This window comes from Sus scrofa, chromosome 4, assembly GCF_054392235.1.
Source record: "Sus scrofa isolate SSC_HxYL_T2T_F1_AM1 chromosome 4, Sscrofa_HxYL_maternal_Yorkshire_Landrace_v2.0, whole genome shotgun sequence".
Classification (NCBI taxonomy): Eukaryota; Metazoa; Chordata; class Mammalia; order Artiodactyla; family Suidae; genus Sus; species Sus scrofa.
Window position 1 is genome coordinate 5,059,183 of NC_139386.1, and position 21,885 is coordinate 5,081,067.

The 21,885-nt window shown below is 43.2% G+C and overlaps 1 protein-coding gene across 1 annotated transcript in view; it reads right to left on the reverse strand.

The window, feature by feature from the left end:
- LOC146403653 (uncharacterized) overlaps positions 1-21,885 on the reverse strand; it is a 648,222-nt gene that overhangs the window by 30,521 nt on the left and 595,816 nt on the right. Inside the window, exons 12-13 of the mRNA XM_085024286.1 lie at positions 16,677-16,793; positions 5,267-5,485 (exon numbers count right to left, since the gene is read on the reverse strand). The gene's annotated coding sequence lies outside the window, so the exon portion shown is untranslated. The remainder of the gene's footprint in view (positions 1-5,266; positions 5,486-16,676; positions 16,794-21,885) is intronic.

Sequence of the window (21,885 nt, forward strand, 5' to 3'; positions counted from 1 at the left end):
ACTTAGGTACCCTGTAGTTTTTAGCTCCTACATCAGACAAAACACCACATCGTCATCATGAGAGGCACAGCCTCTCCTTGCAGGTGGGTCATTACTCAGAAACCTGCAAAAGCTGCTCCTCCAGCAAATGTGGTAAGTGGGAGGGGGAGAATCAGGGGGCACTTAATGGCTGCTCTTCCTTTGGTTCAATCTCCAAACAGACATTTGTACCCAAAACTGGTCAACAAATGAACACTCAACAACCAACCAAAAAAAACCTGGTGGTTCTTGCTAGGTTCGTCCCTGGAAGAACAAGACTTAGCTCTAGGCTCTTGCCCGGCTTCTGGAGAGACATGACTAAGTCTTTCCTGAAATCATGAGACCCAATCTTAAAGACCACCTACTCCCCAGGAGAGTGTCTAAACTTCCGTTCATATCCAACTAACAATTCTCCCAAACGGATTGGTCTGTTCCTTTTTCACCCTCTTTACGAAGTTTGTTGAAAGTACACAGATTGGTCTGTTCCTTTTCACCCTATTTACATAAGAAATGGCCAATCGGCTTCGGCACAGAGACCCCCTTTCTTGGCTTTGAGCACCACATATAACCTCCCGCCTCAAACGGCTGTGAGCACCCTGAGTGCCCCTTAGAAGGAAGGAGATTTGAATGGAACTGAAGTGGCACAAACAGGGGACAGACTGTTTAGGGACAGTCACGAGTGTCAGGGTTCAGGGCCACTGGGAAGCCCTCTTCAAAGACAAACTCTTCCCTTTGAAGCCATGAGGCCAGACTTCCCCCCCACCACCAGTGCCCACATATAACCTCCCTCCTCCAAGGGCTGACTGCTGACGTGCCCTTGTGAGCCAGCCCGGCAGTGCACCTGCTAATAAAGTCTTTTATGCCTGAACTCGGGTCTCGTCCTTTCAGCCGACCTTACAGTACTGAGGCCTCTGAACTCCCCCCTCCCCCACCCCCGACCCCAGTGGGGATCAGAGGCCCAAGGCCACGTGTGGCTGTGCCCAGCACGGTGGACTGAGCCACATCTGGTTCTGACCCAGGAGCCGGGGAGGGAGATGGTAAAGGGCTCAGGAAGCGAGTGGAACGAACAGAAGGCTGAGCCTTTGATGGCAGCTAAGGGGCCGTATTCTTTATGTAATAATATTCTGGTCTGTTAAATTTAATAAATCTCCTTTTGATATAGCTCCAGGCACTCATGGTGGTGAGAAAGTCTAGCCTCATGGCTTTGAAGGGAAGAGTTTATCTTTGAAGAGGGCTTCCCAGTGGCCCTGAACGCTGACACTCGTGACTGTCCCTAAACAGTCTGTCCCCTGTTTGTGCCACTTCAGTTCCATTCAAATCTCCTTCCTTCTAAGGGGCACTCAGGGTGCTCGTCCGCAGTTTGGAATGCGAATAAGTGTGTTTCTGCACTGGAAGAGATTTCTGTTTATTCATAATAGATTTATTGCTCATCTATCATTTGACAGGTATTCTGCGGGACCCTGGGGACTTAATATTAAGAGGAGGGGGAAGGCTCTGTTCTCAAGAAATGTGTGGTCTAAAAGGCAGTTCATGAAATTAGAAAAAAAAAAGAATGGAATGACCTATCATCATACTATGTGTTATAAAATTATTGTGTTATCACACAATTTAAAATGGTTTAACTTTTCTAAGGTAGCAACTTTCTTTCTTTTTTCTTTTTCCTTTTTTGGCCACCCCACAGCATGTGGAGTTCCCAGGCCAGGAATCAGATCTGAGCCTCAGTCATGACCTGTTGGCTCTGGCACCACTGGATCCTTTAACCCACTGTGCTGAGCGGGAGGGGAGGGGGGAATCGAACCTGTAGAGATGCCGTCAATCCTGTTTTGCCACAGTGGGAACTCCCTAAGTTAACAACTTTCAATGTGGTTAAGCAGCCCTCTCATGGCAGCATCAACTCAGTATTTAGTCTGAGATCTCTCTCCCTCTCTCTATATCTAATAGACAAAAAAATTTTATGTACCAAGCAGCATGAAAGGTACCATGACAGCATAAGACACTAATTCCTGTTTTCAGGAAGATGCAGTGGGATGAGACCTCTGATGGACATAGGAATGCTTTTTGCTAGGACCCCGTGACAAGAGCACTCCAGGCACAGTAAGGGTGGGAAGGAGGGCTTCCTGGAGGAGGGGAAGGTACACACAGGTACACACAGCCGTCAGGAAGTGAGGAGAGTAGGCAAATCAGCAGCACTGTCAGCAACTGCGACTCCTTTGCCTGTGGTGAAGGGCAGAGACCCCGCTGGGGACGGGACACATTTACATTCAGCAGAAACAAAAACACTGCCGGTCACCTCAGGCCAGAAGCCACCCACGTGTGACTTGATTTAGAGTTTGTCACCTGGAGAAGAAGGCAGAAAGGTGTCATGCTGGGAGAACCAGAACCGAGGCAAGACCCTTGAGGACGTCCCCATAATTTTGCCAACTTTGTATTTTCTAAATGGCTACTCGATGCTTCGTTAACAGCAGAGGATCAATACACATTTACTGAATTGGGGGAAAAAGAGGCAGGCCTGAAAGGTGAGAAGGAGCTGAGAGGGGCGCAGAAGAGCTAAGTCTGGTAGAAAACCCGGCCTTGTCTCCAAGACATTCCCTTTTTTAGCTTAAAATCTGGCCAAGTAGTCTCCTTGGTTTCCTTCCTATTGGTCCTGATGGAGACTTCATTTAAAGAGGGCATCACAGACAGGTATTGATGGCATTCCTGCTGTGGCCCTCTGGGGTCAGCACTGGGATGAAGGTTCAATCCCCAGCCCAGCACAGTGGGTTGAGGATTCTGTGTCGCCACATCTGTGGCGTAGGTCGAAACTGCGACTTGGGTTTGATCCCCGGGCCAGAGCTCCACATGCCTCCGGGCACCACCCCCCCCAAAGACAGATGCTGAGGTTCGGTTTATTCTACACACACTTTGGTCCCTGCTGGCTGTCTAGAATCCTATCCGTGAACCTAAAGTCAGCCTGGACACACCGATTTATAGATGCCTGTATCCTGCGGAAGACAAAGGCTCAGATGTGAGACCACCTACTCTGAAGGAGACACGGCAAAACGGTGCTGCCCTAGGGCACGGATTCTGGGGGATGCCTTTGGCACCTGCTTCCCCTTCAAACTTTCTTTTGCATAAACATTTGAGTTCTTTAAGACTCTGTTAAGTTTTGCTACTGTGAAAGCATCGAAAAACATACATTCTGCCACTTTCTCACCAAGACCCATTTCCTCAGGAGGCCCGAGTCCCGCAGCTCCAAATAAAGGCATTGATTTAAGGCAGGAAATGCCACACCATCCACCAAAGACAACACATTGGAGGCCTCTCTGTTTCGAGACAGCACTAATCTGGTTCCGGAAATGACTCATTTCCCGCCCCGCCCCCCAGCTCTGTCTTTCCCAGTCATTCTAGTTTCCACCTGCTTCCAGGGACATATTTTGTCTACAAGAAAACCAGGTGCTTTGCCATTGGAGCTTCCTTAGTGATTCCCTCTTCCGCCCTCATCTTCTAAATCTGCACATCTCTACTGCTCTTAGGTGCCTCTGTGCCTGAGAGAGCCAGGGACCATGGTTAGCCACGACCTCACCCTTAACCAGTTTGGAGTTGCCATCAAAATTCCTAATAGTATGTGAAAAGAACACGCTCAGAAGGAATGAGTCCCTTCCCCCCGCCCTTCCTTCCTGGGGTAAGCATTTGACAATCACTTACTCGGAAGATTATACTCTGATGAGTGAGACTGACCACCAATGAACTTCCAGGATTCATTTGGTTCACTGATGGAAAACCCAGGAAAATAATACTCGGCTGATTTCACCGTATTTCACGGCTGATGAAATGATGAGATTAGGCCTCCCGCGCTGTTCAGTAGGTGCTCCGTAATTTTCAAAGAATGTGTCATAGATAGGACAGACCAAGCACCTTTCCTAGCAGGCTGTGTGCAAGGATCACGGGACATCACCGGCCTGACAGAAGAGCAGGATACCTGACTTTACTTCCTCTAAGCTCATAGACCGATAGTGAATGCAGGGGCTTCACTCTTGGTGGGGGAATGAGCCATGGGAAATGAACAAGAGAAAGAACAAGACTATAAGTCTGTTTAAAAACACAGCAAGCACACCACCATGTGTTCCATGGGGGGGAAATGGGGGAAGTGCCCAAGTTGATGTGACTGTGCTTGAGCCGTCTCTCCAGGGTAGAGGTGAATAATGACAAGCTGGGTTGGGTATCAACCAGAAAAGATACAGGAGAGGGAGAGTTGAGAGCTTCAGGAAGAACATCCCAGGTTTGTTATGAAAGTGAGTCTGAGCATCATGGTTAAGGCAACAGAGCCAAGGAGGCATAAGAGGTGAGATGGAGTTACACCTGACAACTCTCCTTCTCTCTTAATGTTTATCATGAAAGAGTTTGCAGGATGATGGAGAAATGGTCCAAGTACTGGGAAGGAGAACAGGTGAAACATATATCCCTTGTCCTGGATACTAACCTCCAATACATCTGTCATGGATATAACTGTAGCATAGCATTAGGAGGGGACCACACGTCCTTGCCTCTAGGCTCAGGAATCTCTGGTGCCCCTGCCTTTCACCTGGAGCTGCATCCGGTGACACTGGGTAAATGGCAGCTATTTAAGGGAAGGTGCCCTGTGTGTCTCTGGCAGAAACTGGCCTCAGAACATCCTCAGGCTCATCCCTTTTAGGATCTGGAGACACATTAGTTAGCATCCAATGGAGAAAGAGCATGAGTCTCCTTGGCCCTGAGGAAGACTAAGGACAGCTACTGGTGAACAGCCACAAACCTTTGTTCCCTTGGAGGTATTTAACCTTTTCCAGTCTCCCGTGAGACTGTCATCTTCACGGCCATCTCCTTTGCAATTTGCTACTTGCCTGGAGAAGGGCCGGAAGTCATTTTCTCATACCTGGGCTGTCTTTCCATCTCTTCCTGCCCTCATAATAACGATAGCTGCCTTTTTTGGGTTAATATATTGGATATACATTGCTTCTAAGGATATCATTCTTTTTTGCCACCCTGTGGCATATGGAATTTCTGGTTCAGGTGTCAGAGCCAAGTAACAGACACAGGAACAGTTAATAATGGGTTGAGTACCTTTCCTATATCTTCCTGCTCTTTACAAAACCATCTCACCCCCTTGCTTAAGTGCGAATTTTTCTATCTTCAGAGGATGCAGCAGCTCTCAGCAGTGGAAGTGCTTGTTCTTACATCGCTCTTACCTTATGGACAGGTATACCCATATTGTTATGATTCTTGCTCTTACCTCCTAGAACCGCCTGCCCCAGGTTCCTGGGGGTCATACAATCCAGCCTCGCCCTCTGCCGTCCGCCTTTGTGTTACTGTGATCGGACCACCGACGCCTCTAATTCTGGCTCAGAATCTTCCTCCCCTAAAACCCCAGGTTTATTCAGTCAGTAGCACTTTCTTCCCTCAGGAACGCAGTGTCAGCAGATTCTCAGACCTAAGAAGCCACAGCCTGATGCTGTTTTAATAGAGCAAGAAATAGAAAACGTAATTAAGGAGAGTACAGATATCACATCCGATTTACTAAGTAGCCTGAGCCTTGTACGGACTGTCCTGACTACCAATAAGATGCCTTATGAGCCATGTAACACCGGTATCAAAGAGCAGAAATCTGAAAATTAGGGGAGCAGGTAAAAATGCGATATACCTTTAAACTATAATTCCTAGAACATTACGTGGGCTACAGAAACCATAGTTCATTACACTGAGATAAGCGATAAAGAACTCAGAATGTTTATTGCATACTGAAGTATGTATCTCTAAATTTTTCCTTTTTTTCTGTGAATTTCAGTGGCTGATAGACTTTAACAGAAATACATGAAATATTGGGTTATGTCACTCTGCCATGCTTACCATTGGTTTATAGCAGTGAATCCTGCTTGTGGAAGGCAAGGCAATTATTATGGAAATCAGAGTTGCTTACAGGACAGACAGTAGGATTCCTCTTTCCCAAGCCTACCAAAGTTAGGCACAAGGACAGGACTAGAGTCAGTCAGTACAATGAATAGAACTTATACGCACCACCTCAACAATGAGAGCAGCACCATTACGGTGGCGAAGAGGATGCCTTGGTTAAGGGAACAGATTCTCCTCTGGAGAAGCTGATGACAGTCACTCCCTACCTGAATAACCTTGGGCAGGTTATTTAAATTCTCCATGTTTCAGTTTCTTCCTTTTGAAACCCAGAAGAAAGCCCACTTAGAAGAACACATTCCCTAGTCCGTGTTAACGCTCTCTGGTAAAATGAAGGCATTCGAGGCCGTGTGTGATAATAGGAACAGAGAGGGTCTCAGAGCCTGATCAACATGTGGGACTTGCCAGTGAGGTCACATATGTGTGGACACAAAAGTTCAGATAATCCCAACACTTAGCAGTGACTGCGTTTCTCAATGGGAGGTTTCTGGTGCTAAGCCTGCTTCCCACAGTTCAGTAGCAACACCTGCCTGTAGGATGAGATCTCCAGGCTCCTCTCAGAGCTTTCTTCAGTTATTTTTGGAACCACTCAAAGGATCATGAGTTCCACAAGCCAGGCTGGCAGCTGCACTCACCTCCCAGCCCCAGCCATCACCCCACTTCTTTCCTGCCCTGACTCCCATCATCCCTGTTCCCCACTTATAAGTTGTTTGGACAAGACTCAGAGGTTGTGGCCCATCAGAATAGGGCTGTGGCCTGAGCAGGTGAAGGGGGTGTTCAGAATGCCTTTGTTAGTTCCTACTCTTTGTGACAAAATTGTACTTAGTAATGATTGTTATTATTGGTATTGTTCTTGAGTTTTGAACAATTAAAAAAGACACTGACATTCTACATAAACTTAGTGATGAGACCCTCTTCATTGAAAAACAACCAACCAAACAAACAAATAAAACAAAGCAACCCTTTTTTGGTCCTAGTTTTAAAAACCACTTCAGTTATTACTGAGTTCAAAGTACACACACACACACACACACACACACACACACACACACACACTCAACGTGTGTACACACATAAATACTTGCTTCCAATTAACACATTCTTTTTTAAAACCATTCTTTTTAATGGAAGTATCATTAAGTTACAATGCAGTGTTAGTTTCAAGTGTACAGCAAAGTGATTCAGTTTATAAATATGCATAAATATTCTTTTTCAGATACACTGTGTTCTTGGATGGGAAGAATCAATATTGCTAAAACGACCATACTGCTCAAGGCAGTCTACAGGTTCAGTGAAATCTCTATCAAATTCCCAATGCCATTTTTCATAGAACTAGAACAAAAACAAAATTAAATTTGTATGGAAACAGAAAAGACCCTGAATAACCAAAAAAATCTTGAGAAAGAAGAACGGAGCTGGAGGACTCCCTGACTTCTGACTATACTACAAAGCCACAGTAATGAAAACTGATGGTACAGGAGCAAAAACAGACATACAGATCAATGAAACAGGCTAGATAGCCCAGAAATGAGCACATTCTTATTACTCATCTTTTAAATAAAGACTGCATTCCACATACAGTTCAGTTATTAGGATTCTCAATTATAGAATCAGACCCTGACACTCACAGGGACTCAGCCACACAGGGTTGTTTCAAGAGTAACCTTACGAAAGTCCAAAATTGTGGAGCATGCTTTTAGCAAACCACAGCTAAAGATTCAAAAGATAGCATGAAGATTATAAAGACATGGTGATACTAACTGGCAGACTCATGCTTGATCAGCTTCATTGTTATTTTTTCTACAATTTCTGCAGACAGGGAGCCCCGTCATGGTCCACCCTCTGGTCAGACCACTCCCACCACTGCCCTGCCCCCAGAACAACTTTCCTTCCTAAGGAAAGTCTCTGTTTGCATTCTTTACTGATGGATGGTCAAACACTCTCTCTTCTCAATGCCTCAATTGATGCCCTGGGCCCCAACACAACATGGCAAGTCCCCAGATATTCTGGAAGTTTCTCTCGAATATCTGCAACAACTTCTGACTTTCATCGTCTGGACTGTGCTGTCCAGGTTGGCAGGAAATGGCAGAAAACTGAGGCTGCACTGGCCCATACTCCTTCCTTTCAACTCCTGGATGCTCCCTGCTCTGAAGTTTCTGCTGTTACAATCACAGATACCAGTTTCCTTGCACAGGAGTGGAGATGAGTGCTGATATACATGTGTGGATGTATGGTGGGTGTGGTGGTGAGAAGGAGGTGGAGGGAGGGTGACAAGTCAGAAGCAGCCTGCGAACCCAAGTTGTGTCAATGAGCTCCTAAGAAATCGCCCTTATGCTGCATCACCTATGCCCATAAAGCTGAGAGAAATCTATAAAATGCATACGCGTAAACAGATATGTATAGGGATGTGCACACATACATAAAAGCTTAGTGGTTTTCTCTCTCTCCAAACATCTGGGCATATAAAAAAGGATGAGACACACACACACACACACACACACACACACAAGAGCTTGATGAGGGCTTTATTGTCAAATCAGAGTGGCTGTTGGAACTGTGATAAGAATGTCGCCTTGCCACCCAGATAGAAGTGGTGACCTTCTCCTTTCTCATTCTCCCCCCACTGCCTAACTTTCTCTGGCTGCTATTCAGCCTCAGAATTTCCAAGTTCTAGGCATAATCAACTGAATTTTTAGAGTCTTCAAAGAAAAGCCTTCTGGACAAAATTTTTCATTAACTTATTTTTAGCCAGAGAGAAACAGGTGATAACCTTTAAAAATAAGTAAATGGAATGGCTGGTATAGAAAAGAAACACAAGGGAAATGAATTAGCTATTTTCATTTTCTACCATTTCCCTGAAAGTTTAACATTTTTTTCTGTGATTTTTTTTTTTTTTTTTGGTCTTGTTAGACATCAAGAAAGGACATGGTACCATAAGTGCAGAAAGGGAATCGAGTTTCTCATTAAACTTGGGCACCTGAGATAAACTCTTGGGGGTTCTCAGGAGACGAGAAGATTGTGGCAGAGACACATGTTAAAAGACTAATAGTTTGAACCACAGTTCAAAATATATCTTAGTGGAGACATTTTAATTAAATTCCTGAATATAACAATATTGAGAGCTAATATGTGCTATGCCTTTTAAAAACTCAGACTTGTACCCATCCACAGGGATCTTTTTGTCTAGGAAAGTGGTCAAATGGGATGGGACCGACTGTAGTTGGTGTCTTTATTGTGCAAGGATATTTGCATAATGGTTTTACTGCTTGCTACCATCCCACGATGGTGATGTTGAGTCCCTGTTTTGTCGTCAATTACATTCAGAAATGTGAGGAGATAAGGTCTCAACCACCCAGCTTCTTGATCGTTACACACGAGTCAGTGAGCCATAAAAAGATAACAGATACATGGGTGTGGTCTTTCTGAGGAAAGGAAAATAAGATTTTCCTGGAGTTCCCGTCGTGGCGCAGTGGTTAACGAATCCGACTAGGAACCATGAGGTTGCGGGTTCGATCCCTGCCCTTGCTCAGTGGGTTAACGATCCGGCGTTGCCGTGAGCTGTGGTGTAGGTTGCAGACGCGGCTCGGATCCCGCGTTGCTGTGGCTCTGGCGTAGGCCGGTGGCTACAGCTCCGATTCGACCCCTAGCCTGGGAACCTCCATATGCCGCGGGAGTGGCCCAAGAAATAGCAACAACAACATCAACAACAAAAAGACAAAAGACAAAAAGACAAAAAAAAAAAAAAAAAAAGATTTTCCTGTGGTGGGGGCGGCAGGATTAAAAAAAAAAAGCTTCAGAGTTCCCAGCATGGCTCAGTGGTTAACAAATCTGACTAGGAACCATGAGGTTGCTGGTTTGATCCCTGGCCTTGCTCAGTGGGTTAAGGATCTGGCGTTGCTGTGAGCTGTGGTGTAGATTGCAGCTGTGGCTCAGATCCCGCGTTGCTGTGGCTCTGGCGTAGGCCGCCGGCTACAGCTCTGATTCTACCCCTAGCCTGGGAACCTCCATATACCGCGGGGGCCCAAAAAATGGCAGAAAGACAAAAAAAAAAAAAAAAGCTTCATGGAAAATTTGGTTATTTAGACAATTCAAATGATATACAGTGGTTCAAACTGGGAGTTTTCTAACTGGGAGGGGGGTTTTCTAGTGAAGAAAATCATGAGACAAGCAGGGAGGAAATGAACATGGCACCTGTAGGAGGAATGATGTGAAACAGAGATGGGTTTGAGCAGGTGATGGTGCATGAAGGGGGAGAGGAAGAACAAAGAATGGAGAGGTTGGTCAGGCAAAGACTAGTTAGTCAAGCCAACAGCAAACCCAAACCACAGGAGTGTGTGAGCTAAGCAGTGGTGTGACCAGTACTTGCTTGGAAGATCAATCTGCCATCCATGCACAAGACACTCTGAAGGAGGAAGTCCTTTAAACAGCTCCTTGGGAAATACAATGGAGATGGTACATTTAGAACATTCTGGAAACAGAAGGCTTGGGTTGCATTCTATCTTTAGGAAGAAAGAACGGGTGTTGATTGAGCCTATGTCACATTCCGGGTTATTTCATGATTTTTATGATCCTCCCAAACCCTTCAAAATCCCAGGAGAAGGTAAGACGCCTGGGAAATACTGCCCTCCTGTTGGTTGAGGACAAAAACGAAATAATTTGGTGAAGACACAACATCAGCTACCACAAAAGAGGAGTCAAAGGTGACACTGAAGTTTCAAACTGGAGAGTTGGGAGGTGGCCAAGACCAAGACCAGCACTGAGTGATATCTGAGCTTCCCCGCCCTTCCTGAGCACGTGGGCAAAATGAACTCACCAGGCCCTCAATGCAAAACAGACCATTGCAAATGGGGCGAATGTTCGTTAAAACACAGAAGCCAAGGTAACTGGAGAGTCAAGCCTCGTAACTGCTGAGCTCATTCATGGCTGTAAACGAATGTACCACTGGCCTCCACAGGAACTTTAAATCAAACCTTGTATGAAAACACTGAGTTTTAATACACTGGTGAATATTTCATTATAAGGATCAGAATGGCCTTATTGAAAATGATGCAGCCTATTTAGAAGCCTGGATTCTAGAGTCAAATATAGCTTTTATTTAGCTAGAATATAGCTATTTTCTTTAAAATAGTCTAGAATATAAACATTGCAAGAATATATATATATATCATATATATATATATATATATATAATATATATATATATATATATATATATACACACACAGGTATGTATGTATAATGGAGTTTCTTTGCTGTACAGCATAAATTGGCAAAACCTTGTAAATCAACCATACTTTAATTAAAAAATAAATACACAAAAATATAACTTTTCCTAAATTATTTTTAAAAGGAAAAAATATATATACATATATATATATATATATATATATATCTGAGTCACTTTGCTGTAGAGCAGAAATTGACACAACTTTGTAAATCAGCTATACTTAAAAAAAAAAAAAATATACAAAATTATAGCTTTTCCTTCTAGCCCTACGTTTAAGGAATTGACAACTATTAAGCCTGTGCTTAATTGTTTGGATGCTGCATATGCTAAAAAAAAAAAAATAGGTATCAAAGAAATATCAGACAGTTTTGTTTAAATTAGGAAAAGAGTTAAATAAATTTCCTGAGGAAACAAAGATCATACAGGGTGAAGCCAAGTTTCAATATCGAATCACAGGGATGTGTGAGCATTCTGGCCTTGGCTCCTATAAGTGAACTATTACGGTAATTACTGAAGTCTAAATCTAATTTCAAAAGAAGGGGAATAACACATTTTTTAAGCTATGACATAATTACATTATGTAACTATTGCCGAGGGCTAAATTAATAAAACTAGAAAATGCTGTTAAAATTTTAAAACCAGAAAACAACACTTTGATTTTCTTTCTTTCTTTCTTTTTTTTTTTTTTTTTTTAACTAACTTCACTTATTTCCAGATAACTTTAGCTTTCAGGTATTCAGTTTGTAAACTAAGTTCTCAATAAATTCTGTCAGGATCTGGGAGCTGCTGTTGTGGCTCAGTGATAATGAACCTGACTTGTATCCATGAGGATACAGTTTTGGTCCCTGGCCTCGCTCAGTGGGTTAAGGATCCGGCGTTGCCATGAGCGGTGGTGTGGGTCGCAGACACGGCTCAGATCCCGTGCTGCTGTGGCTCTGGCGTAGGTCTGCAGCTACAGCTCTGATTCGACCCCTAGCCTGGGAACTTCCATATGCTGCAGATGTGGCCCAAAATAAAATAAAATAAATACCGTCACGATTCTTTACTCCCTCATAGCAGAGTACTGTACATCCACACCCTGCCACTGCTTGGGAGAGGGTGGAAAATGCTTCTTACCCTTTTTTTTGGAAGAGGGGGGCTCCCTTGGCCAGTGGTAATTCCAGACTTGAGGAAGGCAAACTGAGGCTTAAATATGCCTGTGTAGTGACACCAACCTCTTTGTCCCCCTGTCCTTTCCATGAAAAGATCATGTCACATTTGGCCTTTAGTCCCAGCAGAATGAGACGAAGAGGCCCTTCTTGGACCCACTTCACAGCCTGGAGCCATGTTTAAGAAAAAGCAGCCTCAGTGAGAGACCAAAATAAAAGCTTTTGGAGGGGGGGTGATGGTCATTTCTTAGCAATATTAACCAGACCAGCAACCTGAACGGCCCTGGGGTCTTTCTGCCCCTCAAAGAGCTTTGACCTATAGGATAGGATTTTTTGGTCCGCATCTACCTCTGCTCTTTCTTCCTTTCTTTTTTCTTTTTTCTTTTTTTTTTTTTTTTTTGCGATTTCTTGGGCCGCTCCCACTGCACATGGAGGTTCCCGGGCTAGCGGTCGAATCAGAGCTGCAGCCGCCAGCCTATGCCAGAGCCACAGCAATGTGGGATCCAAGCCGCATCTGTGACCTGCACCACATCTCACAGCAACGCCAGATCCTTAACCCACTGAGCAAGGCCAGGGATCGAACCTGCAACCTCATGGTTCCTAGTCGGATTCATTAACCACTGAGCCACGATGGAAACTCCTGCTCTTTCTTTCTTTTATAAATACCGAGGCCGCACCTACATGGTGTCACCAGCTCTATGAGGGGTGGTGGACGCAGGGATCACTAAGAAGCTTGATTTTTGTTTCTCTAGAATCTCAGTCCCGAAGAGCCTTTACATCAGCACATCTGCGCCAGGCAAGGTTGTCCTGCTCTCGGCTTCCCACACCAACCCCATTCACCGTGACCGCTCGGCCACGTGGTTTTCAAACTTGGCCTTGAGAAGACTGCTTATCACAGCGTGACGCCTCGGAGCGCCTTTAACTAAGGGAGGATGAGAGCAGTTCCTGGTAAAGCACTGGGCACCCACTTCAGCGCAGCCTCCAACACACCTGGAAAACCAGAGCACAGGCCTCACGCTTGGCTCAGCTCTGAGTGTGAACTCGCGTGACGGCAGTTGAGCAGAACAGGGCATGGGAACAGCCGGACTGGATCACAGAAGAGCTGAAGAACTGGACTGATGTTGACATCGTCACTCCCCGCTACGTCAAGTCGAAGAAACAGCAAATATGTTTTCTTGGGGAACTGTTGAATCAGCATCTCTGTGCTTCCACCTGAGCTGATGTGTGTCAAGTGCTCCCTGGCTCCTTCCTCCCACTCTGCTCTCCCGGAGCAGAGGGCACTTGCATTTCATAGCCCTGCCTCACCTCCTACGCAGCAAGGAACCAGCATGTCATTAAGTCTCTAAGTCCAGGCAGTCACATCCATGTGGTTTATTTCAAGCATTTAAGACTCCATCTCTCCCCATGTATATTTATATGCAATAATGCCCTGACAACGACCATGTTAAAGCTTGAAGTAGAAGTTCGGTGTTTTATTTGTTTGTTTGTTTTGCTTTTTAGGGCTGCACCTGTGACATATGGAAGTTCCCAGGCTAGGGGTCGAATCAGAGGTGCAGGTGCCAATCTATACCACAGCCACAGGAACGTGAGATCTAGAGCCACTTCTACAACCTACATCACGGCTCACGGCAATGCCGGATCCTTAACCCACTGAGGGAGGCCAGGGATCCACCTGCCTCCTCATGGATCCTAGTCAGCTTCCTTACCACTGAGCCACGACGGGAACTCCCAAGATGGTTCACACATAAGTGTATGGGTGCAAAAGTTCCTGTAAATCCATCCCCCCCAAAAAAGTTTTCATTTTAACTTCTTCTGAAGTTGGTTTTCTTTCCAAAGCATTGCATGATGCATAAGACGAACAGGAAATGAGTAAGTAAGAAAGTCAGTGAATAAATAAGTGTTTTCGAAGACAATATTTATAAAGTAAGACATTAATACCAAAATACACTGGAACGAATATTAGCTATGTTGCTTCTCTTTCCCATTCTGCCCTCAAACCACAAACTAAATTACACTGTGCTCTTTAATCTCTGGCATTGTCCAAATTGAAGGAAGCAATTGGAAAGCCTCATACATAATTTATTAGAGGTTCCCTGTGTAGTGTGTTTGCCCTAATTCAATAACATCTCACTATTATAATTTGACTTTTAATATATTATGGTTATTTATTAAAATTTTAATTAGTCTCAGAATTGCTTTTAGCAGACTCTAGAATCCATTTTAATAAGCGAACTGGACAGAATGAGCTGTTTTAAGTCTCTTGCGTCTTAGTGCAAGTTTTTAGAACTGCGGTCAAGTACGCAAGTTTTGTACCCACGCAGGACCCTGTGAAGTCTTCCCAGAATGGACCCCACTCACGCCCTTCACCTGCCTTTTTATCTACAGAAAACCTTTAGTCAAGGGATCAATTTGATCGGGGAAGCGAGAAAACACGGAGAGAAAGGGAAACAGTCAAGCAGGACAGAATAATGATAGTTTAGCCCTTCAGCAGCCTCGAGGGCCTTTAGTGAGTGCTTCTTCACAGCCTGCACATGATCTTGAGTCACATCCCTGGAGCTGTTTTGCAGGCAGGTGCTGAAGCCCCCACCAGGTGGCAGAACTTAACTGCATGCTGCCCTTGAGCACATGGACCCCAGGCCAGTTGGCACCAGAAGGTTGATGACGCTGACTCCAAATACCTAGCCAGGAACCCATGAGGAAAATCTCCACCAGCCGACCACACCCTGCTCCTCAAACACCGTGACTCCTCACTGCTACCTCCGAATGGGGAGCAGAGTCCTGGAGGCACGAGCCTGCTGTGTCCCCTCGGTGCCTGGCAATTAAAGCTACGTCTCTGTTTCCTCCAGCTCTGAGTTTTAGGTCGGCAGCATCGGTATAGAAACACAGCTGATATTTTGGTAACGGTATGAATGCGTGCGCGCGTGCACACACACCCACACACACACACACACCCCACACACACTTTCTCCCATGGCCAAAGCGGGAATGGAGCCTATTGTCCAGAGGAGAGGTAGACTGCTGCTAAATGCGTGGAAAGCTTGCATGTTAAAATTCTGTTCCAGAATAATTATATGCACCCTATGAAATGCTCAGACCTTCTTTGAACACATTGATATTATTGGAGAAAAAATATTTTCATTACTTTTCTTTTTTTTCCTCCACAAGGAAGTTTGAATTTCACAGCAGGAAGCAAGACAAGGATGGAGCTTTGTTTTCAGAAACATGTACTATCAACAAATAGGATAATTCAAACGCATATTATTATAATGCACACTAGAAGCCCTGCTTTATACATTCAACTTTTTCCTTTCCTACTTTAGACATCAATGGTGCCAGTACATCGACCACAGCGTGTTCATAAAAAGCCAACTTAGTCCCTAGCACACAGAAGGAAGCTGTCACACCTTTCCCGAAGGACTCTAGGAAGCGTTTACTGCACTGGGAATTTTTTTAAAAAATGCATTTATATGTTTTGTTTCCAAAGGTGTATTCCTTTAACTCCTTTTTTTTTTTTTTTTTTTTGTCTTTTGTCTTTTTAGGGCCGCACCCACAGCATATGGAGGTTCCCAGGCTAGGGGTCGAATCAGAGCTGTAGCTGCTGGCCTACACCACAGCCACAGCAGTGAGGGATCCAAGCCAAGTCTGCGACCTACACCACAGCTCACAGCAAAGCCGGATCCTTAACCCACTAAGCAAGGCCAGGGATCAAACCCACATCCTCAAGGATGCCAATGGTGTTGTTTCCACTGAGCCACGATGGAAATTCCATATTCCTTTAACTCTTATCTTCAAAAACATAGTGTCACTTGCCTTTGTTTATGAAATGAAATTCTTTTTTTTTCTTTATAGGGCCTCACCCGTGGCACATGGAGGTTCCCAGGCTAGGGGTCCAATCGGAGCTGTTGTTGCTGGCCTCCACCAGAGCCACAGCAATGCCAGATCCGAGCCACATCTGCGACCTACACCACAGGTCACAGCAACACAAGATCCTTAACCCACTGAGCTAGGCCAGGGATTGAACCCGAAACCTCATGGTTCCTAGTCAGATTCGTTTATGCTGCGCCACGACGGGAACTCCATGTTTATGAAATGACATTCAAATTCCTTTCAGACATAACCTGGCTTCTGTTTTCTCTCCAACCACCTTTTATGCGCCCTTGTTAATTCTGTAACCTCATGAATCAACTCCTCATTCCACCTTGCAGGCTTTTTAGCTCTCCTCAGATTGCGATGCTTCCCCCAAAGTTCTCCTCTCTTGTGGCTAGAATTCAAGGAAAAGCATCCCCCTTTTCAGAGCTTTTGCAGGCCTCTTGGCAGAATCAAGCAACTTGACATCTGTGTGGCTGCAGCTCCGTACATACCTTTTCCCTGTGGCAGCCGTTTCCGTAGTCTCATGTCCATTCGGTGTAAGGATCAATGCCTCATCAGACACCGAGCTTCCTGAGATTTGCAGACGTGTGCATTCGTACCAGCAACACCTGACACAGGTATTTTACAAAGCAATTATTTGAGATATATACATATATATGATTGTTTTATATAGATATATAACTGAATCATATTGCTACACACCTGAAACATTGTAAATCAATGATAATTTTTTTTTAAATTAAGCATTTTGAAATCTATCCAAAGAAATGAAAACGTACAATTTCTTTCAGAGTTTTGTGCTAATTTAAATATAGGGAAAAATACCATCTCCCTAAAGACATGCTATATGGTAGATGCTCAAGAAGTGTATTGAATAAACAATTCGATAAATTTATGAATGAATGGATCAGAAAATAAGAAATTAATGAGAAAAAAATGGGCCCCCATGTATTCCTTAGAAATGGCATTAGGGACACCAATAATACTCATAACAGATTTCGAACAGTGACAATAGAAGAAAATAAAACATTAAAAAAAAAGAAATGGGATTGCTTTCAAAATGACAACCATTTGGCCCTAAAGTAGAGGTCTAGGGAGTTCCCGTCGTGGCGCAGCAGAAACGAATCCGACTAGGAACCACGAGGTTGTGGGTTTGATCCCTGGCCTGGCTCGGTGGGTTAAGGATCCGGAGTTGCCGTGAGCTGTGGTGTAGGTCGCAGACATGGCTTGGATCCCATATTGCTGTGGCTGTGGTGTAGGCTGGCAGCAACAGCTCCGACTGGACCCCTAGCCTGGGAACCTCCATATGCTGTGGGTGTGGCCCTATAAAGACAAATACAAAAAATAGAATAAAGTAAAGCAGAGGTCTAGGTGCACAAAACAGAAAACAGACTGCCTGGGAAAACATCAAAGATAGGCTAGATTTGCTTTGTAATTCGAATAAAGGAGTGATGACGTTTTCATGGTCCAGTAATAAAACGTGATGGCTGCTCCCATCAGCAAAAAAGACAAAACGGACACACTCACATTCAGGGAAAAAGCTCTCAGCTCAGAGACCAAAACTATTTTATTTTATTTTATTTTTTCTTTTTGCCTTTTCCAGGGCCACTCCTGCGGCATATGGAAGTTCCCAGGCTAGGGGTCTAATCGTGGCCTACGCCAGAGCCACAGCAACGCCAGATCAGAGCCACGTCTGCGGCCTACACCACAGCTCACGGCATCACCGGATCCTTAACCCACTAAGCAAAGCCAGGGATCGAACCTGCAACCTCATGGTTCCTAGTTGGATTCATTAACCACTGAGCCGGGACAGGAACTCCAAACCAAAACTCTTTTAGACACAACTAAGTGAGTAGTTCCTGTTGTAGCTCAGTGGCAACAAACCCGACTAGTATCTATGAGGATGTGGGTTCCATCCCTGGCCTCATTCAGTGGGTTAAGGATCCTGCATTGCTGTGGCTGTGGTATAGGTTGGCAGCTACAGTGCCAATTCAAACCCTAGCCTGGGAACTTCCATATGTTGCAGGTGCAGCCCTGAAAAAACAAACAAAAAATAATTATACAAAAAAATAACCCATTAAAAATATTGAACTGAAAAATACAGAACCTGAAATAAAAACCCCTTAGATGGGCTCAATTACAGAACTGAGATAACAGAGGAAAAAGTCAATTAACCTGAAGATAGACTAACAGGCATTATCCATTCTAAGTAACAGGGAAAAATATTTGGGGAAAAATAACAGGACCTAGAGGCCTGTGGGAAATTTTCAAAATGTCTAACATACATGCAATTGGGGTCACAGAAGTCGAAGGAATATACATTGGTATAGGCCAACATTTGAAAAAATACGTAGCTGAGAAATCTCCAAATTTTCCAAAAGATTTAAATGTATAGTTAAAAAAAAAAAAAAAACTCAGTAAATTTCAAACGCAATAAACTCAAAGTTAGCCATGCTTAGACCGTCATGTTAAGCTGCTAAAAATTAAAAACAAGAAAAAAATCTTGAAATCATCCAGAGCAAGTGACATATAACAGAGAGGAGACTGAATTGCAGGATTGTGAATTTCTCATCAGAAAACACAAAGATCAAAAGAGAGTGGAAAAAAATTTTCCAATTACTCAACATAAGTGACATCACACTAAAATTCTCTATCAACTTGAGCAAAAATATTCTTCCAGAAAGACAGTGAGAAAAGACAGTCTCTGATAAAGGAAAACTGAAAAAGCTGTGTCACCTATAGACATTTTCAAAAACAAATTCTAGAAGTTCTTCAAGCTGAAGCGAAATAACCAGAGGGTCACAGGGATCTTGGGAAAGAAAGAACAGGTCTTCCCGTTTTTTTTGTTTTTTTTGGTCTTTTTGCCTTTTCTAGGGCCACTCCCGCGGCATATGGAGGTTCCCAGGCTAGGGGTCGAATCGGAGCTGTAGCCACCGGCCTACACCACAGCCACAGCAAGGCAGGATCCAAGCCGCATCTGCGACCTACACCACAGCTCATGGCAATGCTGGATCCTTAACCCACTGAGCGAGGCCAGGGATTGAACCCGCAACTTCATGGTTCCCAGTCAGATTCATTAACCACTGCGCCACAACGGGAACTCCAGGTTTTCCTTTTTTGATAAACATCTGGGAAATGGAAACGACTCCACATCCCTCTGGTGTTCTTTAAAATTCACATGCATCTTAAATAGCAGAACATGTTCTAGTGGTGTTTTCAGTGCCTGTAGATACAATGCATGTGACAAAGAGAATACAGAAATAAATGTTTGTGAGGGGGTTAGAAAGACCCCATCGTCTCGAGGGTTCCACACTGCAATCCTGTTTCTAATCAGACTGCGTGAGACTGAACCCATATCCCATAATCCCTGGAACAATCCCTGGAGTGAGAAAGAGACAACCAAAATGCCTGTAGAAAAATTAAAACGGGACACATAAAATGATTCAAATAATCCAATACAAGGAAAATAATGGGGAATGACAAATCAAAAACAGAGAGCAAAGTGAAGACAAATGATAAAATGGCAGGCTAAAATCCAACCGTATGGATAATTCAATTATATTTTAGTTGTCTACATATTCTAAATAAGAGGCAGAGACAGAGTGGAAAAGAAACAAACAGACAAGACCCTAATATAAGCTGCCTACAAGGGGCGTTTTGATCACAAGGACACAGATGGGTTGAAAGAAAACAGACAACAGAAGATGATCAGAACAGAAAGCATGGCTGGGTTCCTGAGATATCTGGGTTCCTAGATAACAGACATTGAGAAAGTGTTCTGCAGAGATAATGAGGAATAGATTATAAGGATGAAGGGACAAATTATCAGGAATTCATAGCATTTACAATTGTCTATGCCTCTAGTTAAAAAACAAACAAACAAAAAAAACCCCTCGAGTTATATAAAGCAAAATTGACAAAATTAAAGGGGAAAAAGAGAAGATTCCACAATCATCAGAGCCAATTGTGTTATCACTCCATCAGCAACGGATGTAACAAGGATAAAAAAAACAATCAGTGGTGACATATAATATCCGAGGAACCCTCCTTCCTCCTCCTAGCACTGGGAACCATGTCTCATCACTTATGGTGGAGAGCGGTACTGCGAGAAAAAGTTTGTATACATGTAGGTGTCACCCGGTCACCTTGCTGTGCAGTGGGAAATTGACAGAACGCTGTAAACCAGCTATAATGGAAAAAATAAAAATCATTATAAAAAAAGAAAAATAGACAAAAATAAAACATCCTAATACAATAATTAAAACTGATTCATAAAAATAAATAAATAAACTTCCACATTGCCAAATCTAAAAAAAAAAAAAAAAACAGAAAAAAAATTGAGGAAACCTAGCAAACGCTTTGAGGTACTTTAAAGCAAAGGATGGCCGCCTGCCAACCATGCAAAATACACACCCCCTTGAGGTGCACAAGATACAGTCACCAAAATGGTGCCATGATGGACCATATGACAAGTTTTAAAATTTTTAAAACCAACACTTTTCAAAATTCATGCAAAATATACTCTTTGATAAAAATGAAGTTAATTTAGAAATCAGTAATAAGATATCTAGAAAATCCCCAAATAGCTGGAAGTGAAGCAACATACTTCTAAATAATTCATTGATTGAAAATAAAATCACCAGAGAAACTAGAAAATGCCTTGAACTAAAGGACAACAGAGTTGAAAGGAAGAAAACTTAGATTTAAGAATGCTTAGATTAGAAAATAGGAAGATAAAATCAATGCTGGAAGAATCCATTCGAGTAAAAGAACAAAAACACCCTGAAGGAGAAGAAAATAAGTAATGAATCTTAAAAACATCAGTGAAATAGAAAGCAAAGGAAATAAAGTTAATAATACCTTAAAATATGAAGAAAGTTGCTAAACTAAACTGATTACAAAAAGGGAGCAATCATCTGTGTCAACAGTGTTTATGGCAAGTTTTATGAACAGCAAAAGGATAAAATGATACAACAGCAATCGTTCTACTGTCACATTTGCTAATGAGATCACATGGACACATGTCTTGAAATATACAGCTTACCAAATATGACATAAGAAGAAACAAAAACTTGAAGTCTTATTGAAAGAGTTGAATCTGTCAGTAAAACTCTCCCAAGAAGACAGTTCCAGCCCAATTTAACTGGTCGGATAAATACTATCAAATAACAAAGGGCAGATAATATAGAAAGAGAATTTATATATATATATATATATATATGTATAACCGGACTATATGTTTTAAAATGTTTTATAAATTTAAACAGCTATAATGGCTCCCAGATTAAAATATATTTACGATACAGCCTTATTATTGTTATTATTTGCCTTTTTAGGGCTGCACCGAAGCATATGGAGGTTCCCAGGCTAGGAATCCAATCAGAGCCCTAAGTGGTATCTGTTTTAAAACCATCCTAAAATCCTTCAAAGCATGGTGTATCTTGTGTTTCTCAGTGAACACTTAGACTTGAATAATTTCTAATAGCGATATACGTACTAAAAATGGCTCATTTAAACTAATACATGAATACTCTTGATATTGATTATTTTCACCAAAATTCTATCTTTCAATATTTAACTGAGATAAACATCAAGCTTATATATGAACATATGAATAAATCAGAGGCTTAAAACCAAATTCCATCCAGACCCTAAATCATAATTTTGCTAGGGTTTCCTGGTACTCCCACCATAGTATGC